The 11,547-nt window shown below is 41.8% G+C and overlaps 1 long non-coding RNA gene across 1 annotated transcript in view; it reads left to right on the forward strand.

The window, feature by feature from the left end:
- The window catches only part of LOC145520018 (uncharacterized), a 211,537-nt gene extending 202,724 nt beyond the window's left edge, over positions 1 to 8,813 (forward strand). Inside the window, exons 3-5 of the long non-coding RNA XR_014064128.1 lie at positions 5,636 to 5,760; positions 6,662 to 6,744; positions 7,971 to 8,813. This is a non-coding gene — a long non-coding RNA (uncharacterized LOC145520018). The remainder of the gene's footprint in view (positions 1 to 5,635; positions 5,761 to 6,661; positions 6,745 to 7,970) is intronic.
- Positions 8,814 to 11,547: the final 2,734 nt, after the last annotated feature.

Genomic DNA, 11,547 nt, shown 5'->3' on the forward strand with positions numbered 1-11,547 from the left:
AGAGGAAAACAACAGAATGGGAAAGACTAGAGATCTCTTCAAGAAAGTTAGAGATACCAAGGGAACTTTTCACGCAAAGATGGGCTCAATAAAGGACAGAATGGTATGGACCCAACCCAAGTAGAAGATATTAAGAAGAGGTGGCAAGAATACACAGAACTATACAAAAAGATCTTCATAACCGAGATAACCATGATGGTGTGATCACTCACCTAGAGCCAGACATCCTGGAATGTGAAGTCAAGTGGGCCTTAGGAAGCATCACTATGAACAAAGCTAGTGGAGGTGATGGAATTCCAGTTGAGCTATTTCAAATCCTGAAAGATGATGCTGTGAAAGTGCTGCACTCAATATGCCCTCAAATTTGGAAAACTCAGCAGTGGCCACAGGACTGGAAAAGGTCAGTTTTCATTCCAATCCCAAAGAAAGGCAATGCCAAAGAATGTTCAGACTACTGCAAATTTCACTTATCTCACACATAGCAAAGTAATGCTCAAAATTCTCCAGGCCAGGCTTCAACAATACATGAACTGTGAACTTACTGATGTTCAAACTGGATTTAGAAAAGGCAGAGAAACCAGAGATCAAATTGCCAACATCCACTGGATCATTGAAAAAGCAAAAGAGTTCCAAAAAAACATTTACTTCTGCTTTATTGACTACGCCAAAGCTGTTGACTGTATAGATCACAACAAACTGTGGAAAATTCTTAAAGAGATTGGAATACCACCTTACCTGCCTCCTGAGAAATCTGTATGCAGGTCAAGAGGCAACAGTTAGAACTGGACATGAACAACAGATTGGTTCCAAATCGGGAAAGGAGTATGTCAAGGCTGTATATTGTCACCCTGCTTATTTAACTTATATGCAGAGTACACTATGCAAAATGCCAGGCTGGATGAAGCACAAGCTAGAATCAAGATTTCCAGGAGAAATATCAGTAAACTCAGATATGCAGATGACACCACCCTTATGGCAGAAAGTGAAGAACTAAAGAGCTTCTTGATGAAAGTGAAAGAGGAGAGTGAAAAAGTTGGCTTAAAACTCACCATTCAGAAAACTAAGATCCTGGCATCTGGTCCCATCACTTCATGGCAAACAGATGGGGAAACAGTGGCAGGCTTTATTTTGGGGGGCTCCAAAATCACTGCAGATGGTGACTGCAGCCATGAAATTAAAAGACACTTACTCATTGGAAGAAAAGCTATGACCAACCTAGACAGCATATTAAAACCAGAAACATTACTTTGCCAATAAATGTCCGTGTAGTCAAAGCTATGCTTTTTTCAGTAGTCGTGTATGGATGTGAGAGTTGGACCGTAAAGAAAGCTGAGCGCCGAAGAATTGATGCTTTTGAACTGCGGTGTTGGAGAAGACTCTTGAGTGTCCCCTGGTCTGCAAGGAGGTCCAACCAGTCCATCCTAAAGGAAATCAGTCCTGAATATTCATTGGAAGGACTGATGTTGAAGCTGAAACTCCAATACTTTGGCTACCTGATGCGAAGAACTGACTCATTGAAAAAGACACTGATAGAGGGAAAGATTGAAGGGAGGAGGAGAAGGGGCCGACAGAGGATGAGATGGTTGGATGGCATCACCAACTTAATGGACATGAGTTTGAGTAAGCTCCAGGAGTTGGTGGTGGACAGAGAAGCCTGGCGTGCTGCAGTCCATAGGTCTCAAAGAGTCAGACACGACTGAGTGACTCAACTGAACTGACACTTAGATAAATAATCAGGACAAGTTTGTTGATACCAAACTTATTTTAATGAAAAATTAATCTTAATTTGGCAATATTGGTAGAATGAGTGTTATTTTAGAGAGAAAATTTTGTTTCAGTAATGTGCCTCTGTGGATAATAGATTCTAGTGCTGTTAACTGTCTTTGAGGTTCTGGTATTTACCTGCAAACTCAACTAGATCCTGAATTCTAATTTCCTCCAATATCGGGCTCTGACTCTACAAACTACTGTTTCCAGTTTTTCCTCTAATCATTTTGACTTGGAATCACTGAGAACTAAAACTGCCCTTTTTCTGAAGCCATTAAAGCTAAAATTGGACAACTTGATATAAACCTCAGGGAAATTACCATAATAGCTCATGTATAGACAATCTTTATGCCAGTTGCTGTATGAGTGATTCAGAAAGTTTGTATAGCACCCAATTCCATCATCAGAGACATTTCAAACTGTAAAAAGAGGCTTCAACCCCTTGACATCTAAAAATCTTCAACTGGCTCCCTTCTAGATTTGGTGTCTTATTATTATCAAAATTGCAACCAGTCATACTAATCATTTTTCTAATTTGTCCTGTCATTTTTAAACTTCATATGCTTTGTGTCTTCCATTGCTGTACTATGACAGCCTCCAAAGGAATAATGATAGCTGACTTATGGAGGTGATTGATTTACTCCTAATAAGATTCCTCCTAATGAAGATCCATGAATTTCTCCTATAATCAGTGCTACCTAAGACTCACTTCCTAGAAGCCTCCTCAGATGTGGCCATAAACTCTCTAAAAGCATATCTCCTGCACAACCATCTCTTTTCCGCCTTCATAAGACATGATTTTCTGGGAAGAAGTCTTCCCAGCACCAAAGAAGTTAGTGCTAATGACAAGTGAGCAAGCAGTTGGTCACCATGCTTTTGCCAAAAAGATCTTGAACAAAAGGTGGAAATGTGACTAGAAAATAAAAATGGAGTCAATATTGCTCAAAGACTTTGGCCACTTGATGCGAAGAACTGACTCACTGGGAAAGACCCTAATGCTGGGAAAAACTGAAGGCAGGAGGAGAAGGGGACAACAGAGGATGAGATGGTTGGAGGGTATCACCAGCTTGATGGACATGAGTTTGAGCAAGCTCCGGGAATTGGTGATGGACAGAAAAGCCTGACGTGCTGCAGTCCACAGGGTTGCAGAGTCGGACATGACTGAGCAACTGAGCTGAACTGAAGGACAATCAATGATATTTCTCTTGCAAGCTCTAAATGCATAACCATTCAACCACCTGATCAACATCTTCTCTTGGATTTCTCACTGAAATATCAAATTTTATGTACTTAAAACAGATCTTGATTCCATCATCCATCTCACTACCCATCTAACCAGTGCCACCAAATTTCACTATGTTGCTCAAGTAAGGATGGTGGAAATTGTTCTTGATTTTTCTAGTCCATTCACATATCTTTTATCCCATCCATCTGCAAGTACCATTGGGTTTATAACCAACATGCTTTTAAAATCTGTTTACCTCTCTTCATCTGTACGTTACCACATTAGTTCATGCCACCATCAGCTCTTGCTCTTATTACTATGAGAGCCTTCTAACTAGTTGCTTAACTTCTGTGCCTGCTCAGCATGATTCCATCATCCCAAAACAGCTAAAGCAATTTTCTTAAAACTTATATTTCATCATTCCACAGCTTTAAACATTTACAGGTCATGGTAATTTCACTAGAATAAAATGTGAACCCTTTACCATGGTCTCTAGGGTCCTTCATGACCTTGTCCTTGCCTCCTCTCTCCACTGTTTACACTCCAGCTGCACCAGCCTTTCTTCAGTTCTCCAAACAAGTCTTTGGAAGTACTACTCAAGCTGCCTGAATAGTTTATTGCCCTGCTTGTCACATGGCTACCTACTTGCTATTCCTTTATGTCCATGGTCTTCAAATGTTTCTGATACTTTATCATGGGCAAATGAAAGAGTATCAGAAACATAAACTCTCCATATAGGTATATTTATTTATAAATTATATACAAGTCATACTTCTACTATATATACTTGCATATAATTTATACTATATATTGTACATTATGAAATGTATATGTAGATCTACAAGGGAAATGCTAAATAAAGATAAAGGATATTTTACATAAATAACCATATATTTTATGAATATAGCATTTTCTCCCCACCCCCCAGCTTTATTGAGATATAATTGGCATTATGTAAGTTAAAGAAGTAAAACATTGATTTGATACACTTATATATTGCAAAATGATTACAACTACAGCATTAGGTAACACCTCCATCCCATCACATAATTACCATTTCTTTTTTGTGGTGAGAACGTTTACCCACTTGGCAACATTCAAATATACAACACAGTATTATTAGCTATAATCACCATGCTGTATCCTGTGACCAGTATTGGCCCATTTTTCCTACCTCCCAAGCATTGAATAGTGCATTTTTAAAGGTAACTGATATAAATCTATATTTCAAGTCATCCTAATAATTTCCATTTGGGGGATAATTTTTGTTATGTTTCTTTATTATGAGTATATTCAACTCCATAATGAAGCAAACAAAGGTTTGCAGAAGGAATAGATGGATCAGTTGCTGTTTTCCTAATGTTGCTTGCATTTACTTTATTACTATTATTTTCTCTCCATGGTTTCTCTGGAGGAAGCTTCTACAGCCACTTGTCAATTGTGTCAGTGTTCATTTATTTAAAACTAGATAATATAACCTGAAAATCCACTTAAGCAAGCACTCACGGACTGTAATGCATTACTATCCATGGGAAGGGAAAGAGCAAGTGAGGTGCCACTGTCTGCCCCTCAGCATTGTAGAATTCCATTTTTCCCTCTCAAGAAATCTAACTTATTGTGTGTGGTATGTGTTCATCTGACAAACTGAGGGGTAGGGGGAGCCCAGAGAGAAGGTGGAGGGATGGAGAGGGAGAGATTACCAGTATATATAAAGAAATATAATGTCTTATTTTTAGATTTAAAAAAATATATCAATTGTTCTTCCCTCATAACTCAGTTGGTAAAGAATCTGCCTGCAATGCAGGAAACCCCAGTTTGATGCCTGGGTCAGGAAGATCCCCTGGAGAAGGGATAGGCTACCCACTCCAGTATTCTTGGGCTTCCCTTGTGACTCAGTAGACTTCCCTCATAGCTCAGTTGGTAAAGAATCCACCTGCAATGCAGGAGACCCTGGTTCAATTCCTGGGTCGGGAAGATCTGCTGAAGAAGGGATAGACTACCCACTCCAGTATCCTTGGGCTTCCCTTGTGGCTCAGCTGGTAAAGAATCTGCGTGCAATGCGGGAGACCTGGGTTTGATCCCTGGGTTGGGAAGATTCCCTTCTCCATGTGGAGAAGGTGGAAGGATAGAGAGGGAGAGATTACCAGTAGATATAATAAATATAACGTCTTATTTTTAGATTTAAAAATATCAATAGAAGTTTTATTTTTTTTTTTCTGTATCTGAGTAGATCTCTGGCACAGCAGTTTGGTTTATTATTTTTTTTTATTGGACTATAATTGCTTTATAATGTTGTTAGTTTCTGCTGTACAGCAATGAGAATCAGCTATAAGTATGCATATATCCCCTCCCACCCACTTCCCATCCCTCCCCTCTAGGTCATCACAGAGCACTGAGCTGAGCTCCCTGTGGCACAGCATTTTGGCTGTGATCCCCACCCTGGAGACCACTACTTATTTATCACCTCCTCTCAGTGCCTTCCATGACCACCTACCTAAATCAAGTCCCAAAACCCCTGTCCTATATGCTTCCTTTAGAATTACTATGAAATGTATACATATTCTTTTATAAATATTATCTACTTATAATTATTTATGCATTTGCAGTTATTTATTAATAGGTAAACTTGGTTTTTGTTTGCAGCCTCCACAGCAACAGAAACTATTGTCCATCTCAACACTTGTCCCCAGCCATCTCGATAGCTCTGGGCTCTGCAAATATGTATGAAAGTTCAGCAGTTCTCAGCTTCAATTCAATGCTACACTGATGTGAGTAATTGTAAGATGAGTGACAAATCATTCTTGTTAACAAATTTAAAGAAGTATTTTATTTATATGGCTTTTCATTTAAATTAAGAGGAACTAAATGTATCCTTATAACAATATTCCTTTGGGTTGTATTCATTTATAATTTTCGTTTTAGTTTACTATGTAATTATTTTTTGGCCTGTCGTGGAGCTTAGTTAGTTCCCTAACCTGGGATTGAACCTGGCCCTCGGCAGTGAAAGAGTGGAGTCTTAACCACGGGACCACCAGGGAATTCCCTTAGAATTTTTAAAATGGAGTAAAATAGGTAAAATTTTACCTAGTTCCAGGAGAACTGTGCATAGTCCACAGCTTAGTCTGTGTAAATGTCCCATCTCATCCTTACCCATCAATGTGAACTTCACCTTTCCTGCATATCATGGGATCCCGCAGGTAAAGAACTGATGGCCTCCTTGGGGGAGAAACATGAAGTTGTACAGCGTGGTGCAGAGAGAGGAAGGGACCAAGCGCTATGGAAAGGCAGTAGAGTGCCCTAGTCACTATTCGGGTCAGCAAATTTCAGTGGAGGAAAACGCCTTAGAAATAGACAGATCTTAATTCTAGTCCTGCTTGTGCAACTTACTGGTGGTATGACCATGTACATAGCTTTTACACCTGGAACCTCAGTCCCTTCAACTCCAAAAATGACAATAATACCTTAAGCCTTCCTGATCTCAGAGGCTTGTTGTGAGAATTAAATGAAGCAATTGATGAAGAAGCTTTTGTTTAGCTGAAAGTATTCTGAAAGTATTTAGCTGAAAGCATGCTTTCATCAAAACCATTCTCTTCTCAGTTGCTCCAGTGAGCTAAATTTGCTTCAATTTAATAAATGTTCCATAAGTACTTCTTACTTTTTCTGTTTCAGATAGTCTGCAAAGAACCTGGGATACCAAATAGATACAGACCCTGCCTTCAGGCTGCTCAAAGGAGAGACAGACACATACACAGGTAAGTACACAGATTGTGGTTCCTGCAGTAATAGACTAGCATTGTCACTGTCCAGAGAGAAGAGCACATAACAGAACTGGCGGACTCTGCTGTGCTGGGGAAAGGTATTGTTTGTCTCAAGGAAAGCTCATGAGGGAGGAAGCATGTGAGGTGTTTTGGTGTTTCAAAGGCATTCTGGAATAGGAGAGGGCTTGCCAGGCAGAGGAAATAATACATGTGAAGGCAGAACTCCTCTAGTCATGGACCACTGTCTTCTGTGTCGCTGTATATGTTGGCCAGAGAATGGAGCAGAGGGTGGCAGGAGACCTTAAGTAGTTCTGTATGGTTCAGGAAGAAAGGAAGACCAAGAGAGGTAGTTGGGGCACGAGAGGATGGGAGAGTTTGGCTAAGAAGTTGGGAAAAATACTCCTAGTTTACACATGAGTATTTACTATGTAACAGGCTTTTCCCTGCATTGTCTCACAAAATATGGTCCCTTTGGCTTTTAGCTCCTTTTACAGATGAAGAAACAGGTCATGTGAGTTTAAATCACTAGCCCAAGATGACAGAACTTACTAGAGCCTGGGATTCATACCTAGTTCTAGAATTACAGATGCTGATGCTCCAGAAAGGACTGGGTTAAACTCGGGCTGTGCTCTAGTAGTTAATGAGAGTCATGTGACCCTTGGATAATTGTAAACAAAGCAGCAGAGTTCATTTTCACCTCCACCAGGGCAGCTTCCGGAAGTATTTTTCTACCTTGATCCTTGATGGTGAGCCTCTTAACCCTGCATTCCAAGGTTGTGTTTCTCTGTGCCCTTCTGAATGGAGCTGGAGCCTTTCAGCCAAAAAGGAGACACCAGGTTTGTTCCTGCAATAGCAAGCTCCCAAGCCAACTTGCTCAGAGCTCCTTTTTCCTCGCATTGCTAAAGGGGACTGACCAGACATTCTATGGAGACAGAGTTTATAAACCCTCACTTCCTGTAACATTCCCCACCCCACCCCCATTCTCTTGCAGGCATCAGCTTGGAGGTTGGAGCCCCCTCCCCTTGGAATCCAGGCATTTTGAGCCTATAGGGCGCCTTCTGCATTTGGTCTCTGCTTACTAGAAACTCATTGGGTTGCAGCCCTGCCTGCAGAGGTCATCAAGTGATGAACCTGTGATTAACCTTGTTCTCCAATCAGAGTTTTGATCTAATCTCTGGAACTGCATGCTTTTAACACACATGGTCCTTTTGTTTCTGTAGAGCCAGAGCCCTGAAATGTGACGGCCTCAGCTATGCCAGGAACCAGAGGAAACCACAGAGTTCATATTACATATATTAGGCTTTTTTCCTTCCCAAGCGTCAGTTCTCAACAGGCTCAGGCAGACCTTGGATGATGGAATAGCCTCCTCCTAAGGAGGGTCTCCCCTTCTGTGGCCTTGCCACACAAAGGACACCAACACCAGCAGCGTATATTTTGCTTGGCTGTGATACAGCACAATCGCATTTTGTCAGCAGGCTGGAAGTGGCCAGCCCGGAGCTGTGAGCCATGGAGAACATTCATTTCTTCCACCACAGACAGTTCAGCCACAGACGTGGATGATAGAGGGGAAATTGGCATTGACCTTGATGCTTTGCAAGGAGCGAATGGGACTTGGAGTCTGGTTAGCAAAGAAAAATGAACCAAGCATCCTCAGTAGTGTCTGAAGAGCAAGAACTGGGCCCAAAGAATTCTTCAGTCTCCGTGCTCACTGCTGTGTGTGTGCACGTGCACGCATGCTTTTGCATGCACAAAGACATGCACACATGCTGTGTCTGACATGCATGGGAGAGACCCAGTGCCCTTGTTCATGCTGGAACTCCCTGTGCATATTTGGCATTTGACTGACATGTGAAGCTCCCACAGACATCCGAACAGTAGCTTAGAATGCATAAGAGATTTTTTACTGTTGATAAGAAGACACTTGGAGAGGAAAATGTTACTAAGACTACTTTCTAGTCCCTCCAGGAGTCCTTCAGAGAAAGCAAGTCCCTCTTAAGAAAGTCACATGAGAGGTGAGGAATAAAGCTAATGCAGCCAAGTGTACAAATTGCAACCACCCCCAATCATCCGCTTGTGCCCTCATCCTTTTGGTTTTACTCCTATTGGCTTCCCCACCAGGAATGTCCTTAGGCTCTCATTTCCTACTTGGCTAAATTCTTTTTATCTTCCCAGTCTCAAATGAATTTTCGCTCCCTTCAAAAATCCTTCTCTGATTTTTCCCCACTCAGCACAAATCAATTCTTCCTCTAACCTGTAAATTGTTTGAGAGAAGGGAAGCTATGCCCAAAATGTACATACTAGGTGCTCAATGATAACAGAGTAGGAGGAGCACAGACCTGGAAGCCGGGGGACCTCAGTCCCAACCAGGCTCTCCCACACTGGAGCAGGAAGACTTTGGAGATAACCTACACAAGCCTCAGTTTTCTCATCTGTAAACATGTAATAACCTCTCCATGAGATGAAAGTATGTAAAAGTGAAGTCGCTTAGTTGTGTCCGACTCTTTGCGACCCCATGGACTATAGTGTACCAGGCTCCTCCATCCATGGAATTTTCCAGGCAAGAGTACCGGAGTGGGTTGCCATTTCCTTCTCCAGGGGATCTTCCCAACCCAGGGATCAAACCCAGGTCTTCTGCATTGCAGGCAGACACTTTACCATCTGAGCCACCTGATGAGCGGTAGTATTTAACGAGATAATATATGTCAAGAACTTCACACACAGTAGGTGTTTCAGTACATAGGGCATCCTTAGCTCGGAATCTGGTCCAGTTTCTTTTTGGGTTGTACTTTGTACAATTCCTAACCCATTTTGGACATGAGCTGAATTGTCCATGGAATTCTCCAGGCAACAATACCGGAGTGGGTTTCTATTCCCTTCTCCAGGGGATCTTTTAGACCCAGGGATCAAACTGGGGTCTCCCACATTGCAGGCAGATTCTCTACCGTCTGAGCCACCTGAGAAACCCTAAACAACTAAAGTAAATAAATTTTCTACTTAGGCCTTCTAAGGCATTGACACCAAATAATAAAAATAATAATGCTAAGGGAAATAGTAGCAAGCACTAGTACACAGGGTATTTATCTTATCACAAAAGCATATATTATCTTCATTAAAAATTCTGAAGGTAGATATCATGATCCTCTTTTGCAGATGAGGAAGTTGAGGTACACAGCTGGCAGGGAGTGAAGTGGATTTTAGACATAATCCCAGTCCTTAGCTGTCCCCCAGACTGTGGTTCTCAACCATGATTACCCAGGAGAATGACCTCCGGAGCTTTTAAAAATGCCAGTGCCTGAACCTTAGCCTCAGATTTAGATTCAGTCTGAAGTCAGGTCCAGTAATTGTCTTCAAAAGCCCCAGGTGATGCCATGTGCAACCAGACAACTCCTGACTTCAGGCAGCGCTGCAGTGCAAGTCCAGTTTTATGTCTTAACATAGCTCATGTGTTCCCGCTTTAATTTGCTCAAATTAAGCCATTTACTATCTAATTTGGGGACAGAACATCCCAACTTCATGAAATTGCTCTAATAATTCTGTCAACCTTCTCCAGCAAGTCTTGGTTGAATATATCTGATATACCATTTATTTCCATGCATAACTCTTGAATGACTCATTCATTCCCTCACTCGTCCATTTAGCTGGCATTCTTTCAATCAGCAAGCCCCCTGAGATACAAACAAGAGCAAGGGGAATTAGAAACAGGTAACTCAGAGGATCAGTGCTGACCTTCAAGGTGTTCAAAGTCTAATGAAAGAAGGAGGCATGAAAGCAAAAGACTAGGATTCAGTGTTGTTAGTATTGAGAGAGAGATAGGGTAGTTGTAGAAATCTGTAAGGCACTGCTAATAGCTCCCTCAACATCCTCATCTCCTCTCTTACCCTGGCCCCATGAATCCTGCCCACAGTGCATTTGTAGACAGCCATTGGCACCTCAGAGGGGGAGATATCCCAGATATTCCACAGAAGGAGCAGAGCTGGTAGTGAGCCTGAGTCTCCTTCTAGGATCCCACCAGGAAGGAGTCCCCAGGGATGCAGGTCCTCACCCCACTGGGGAAATTGAGATGCGAGGAAGGAGAAAAACTTCTGAAGTGCTAGGGGCATATAGATAAATACTTTGAAACAGTTACTCCCTCCTGGCTCTGGGGGGCTTCAGCCAAGTGGGCAGCTCCTGGGTTGAGTTCTGTATCCCAGGGCAAAAATGCCTTTCATTACCTTGAAAATCCAAATATGAATGAATAAACAGAGGGTGGGAGGAAGCCTTGCTTTTTCGATGATCCAGCAGAGGTTGGCAATTTGATCTCTGGTTCCTCTGCCTTTTCTAAAACCAGCTTGAACATCTGGAAGCTGGTTTTAGAAAAGGCAGAGGAACCAGAGTTCAAACTTCCAACCTCCGCTGGATCATTGAAAAAGCAACAGAGTTCCAGAAAAACATCTATTTCTGCTTCATTGACTATGCCAAAGCCTTTGACTGTGTGGATCACAATAAACTGTGGAAAATTCTGAAAGAGATGGGAATACCAGACCATCTGACCTGTCTCTTGAGAAACCTGTATGCAGGTCAGGAAGCAACAGTTAGAACTGGACATGGAACAACAGACTGGTTCCAAATAGGAAAAGGAGTACATCTAGGCTGTATATTGTCACCCTGCTTATTTAACTTATATGCAGAGTACATCATGAGAAACGCTGGGCTAGAGGAAGCACAAGCTGGAATCAAGATTGCCAGGAGAAATATCAATAACCTCAGATATGCAGATGATACCACCCTTATGGCAGAAAGGGAAGAAGAACTAAAGAG

The sequence above is a fragment of the Giraffa tippelskirchi genome, chromosome 1 (genome assembly GCF_054371585.1).
Source record: "Giraffa tippelskirchi isolate mGirTip1 chromosome 1, T2T-mGirTip1v1.2.pri, whole genome shotgun sequence".
Classification (NCBI taxonomy): Eukaryota; Metazoa; Chordata; class Mammalia; order Artiodactyla; family Giraffidae; genus Giraffa; species Giraffa tippelskirchi.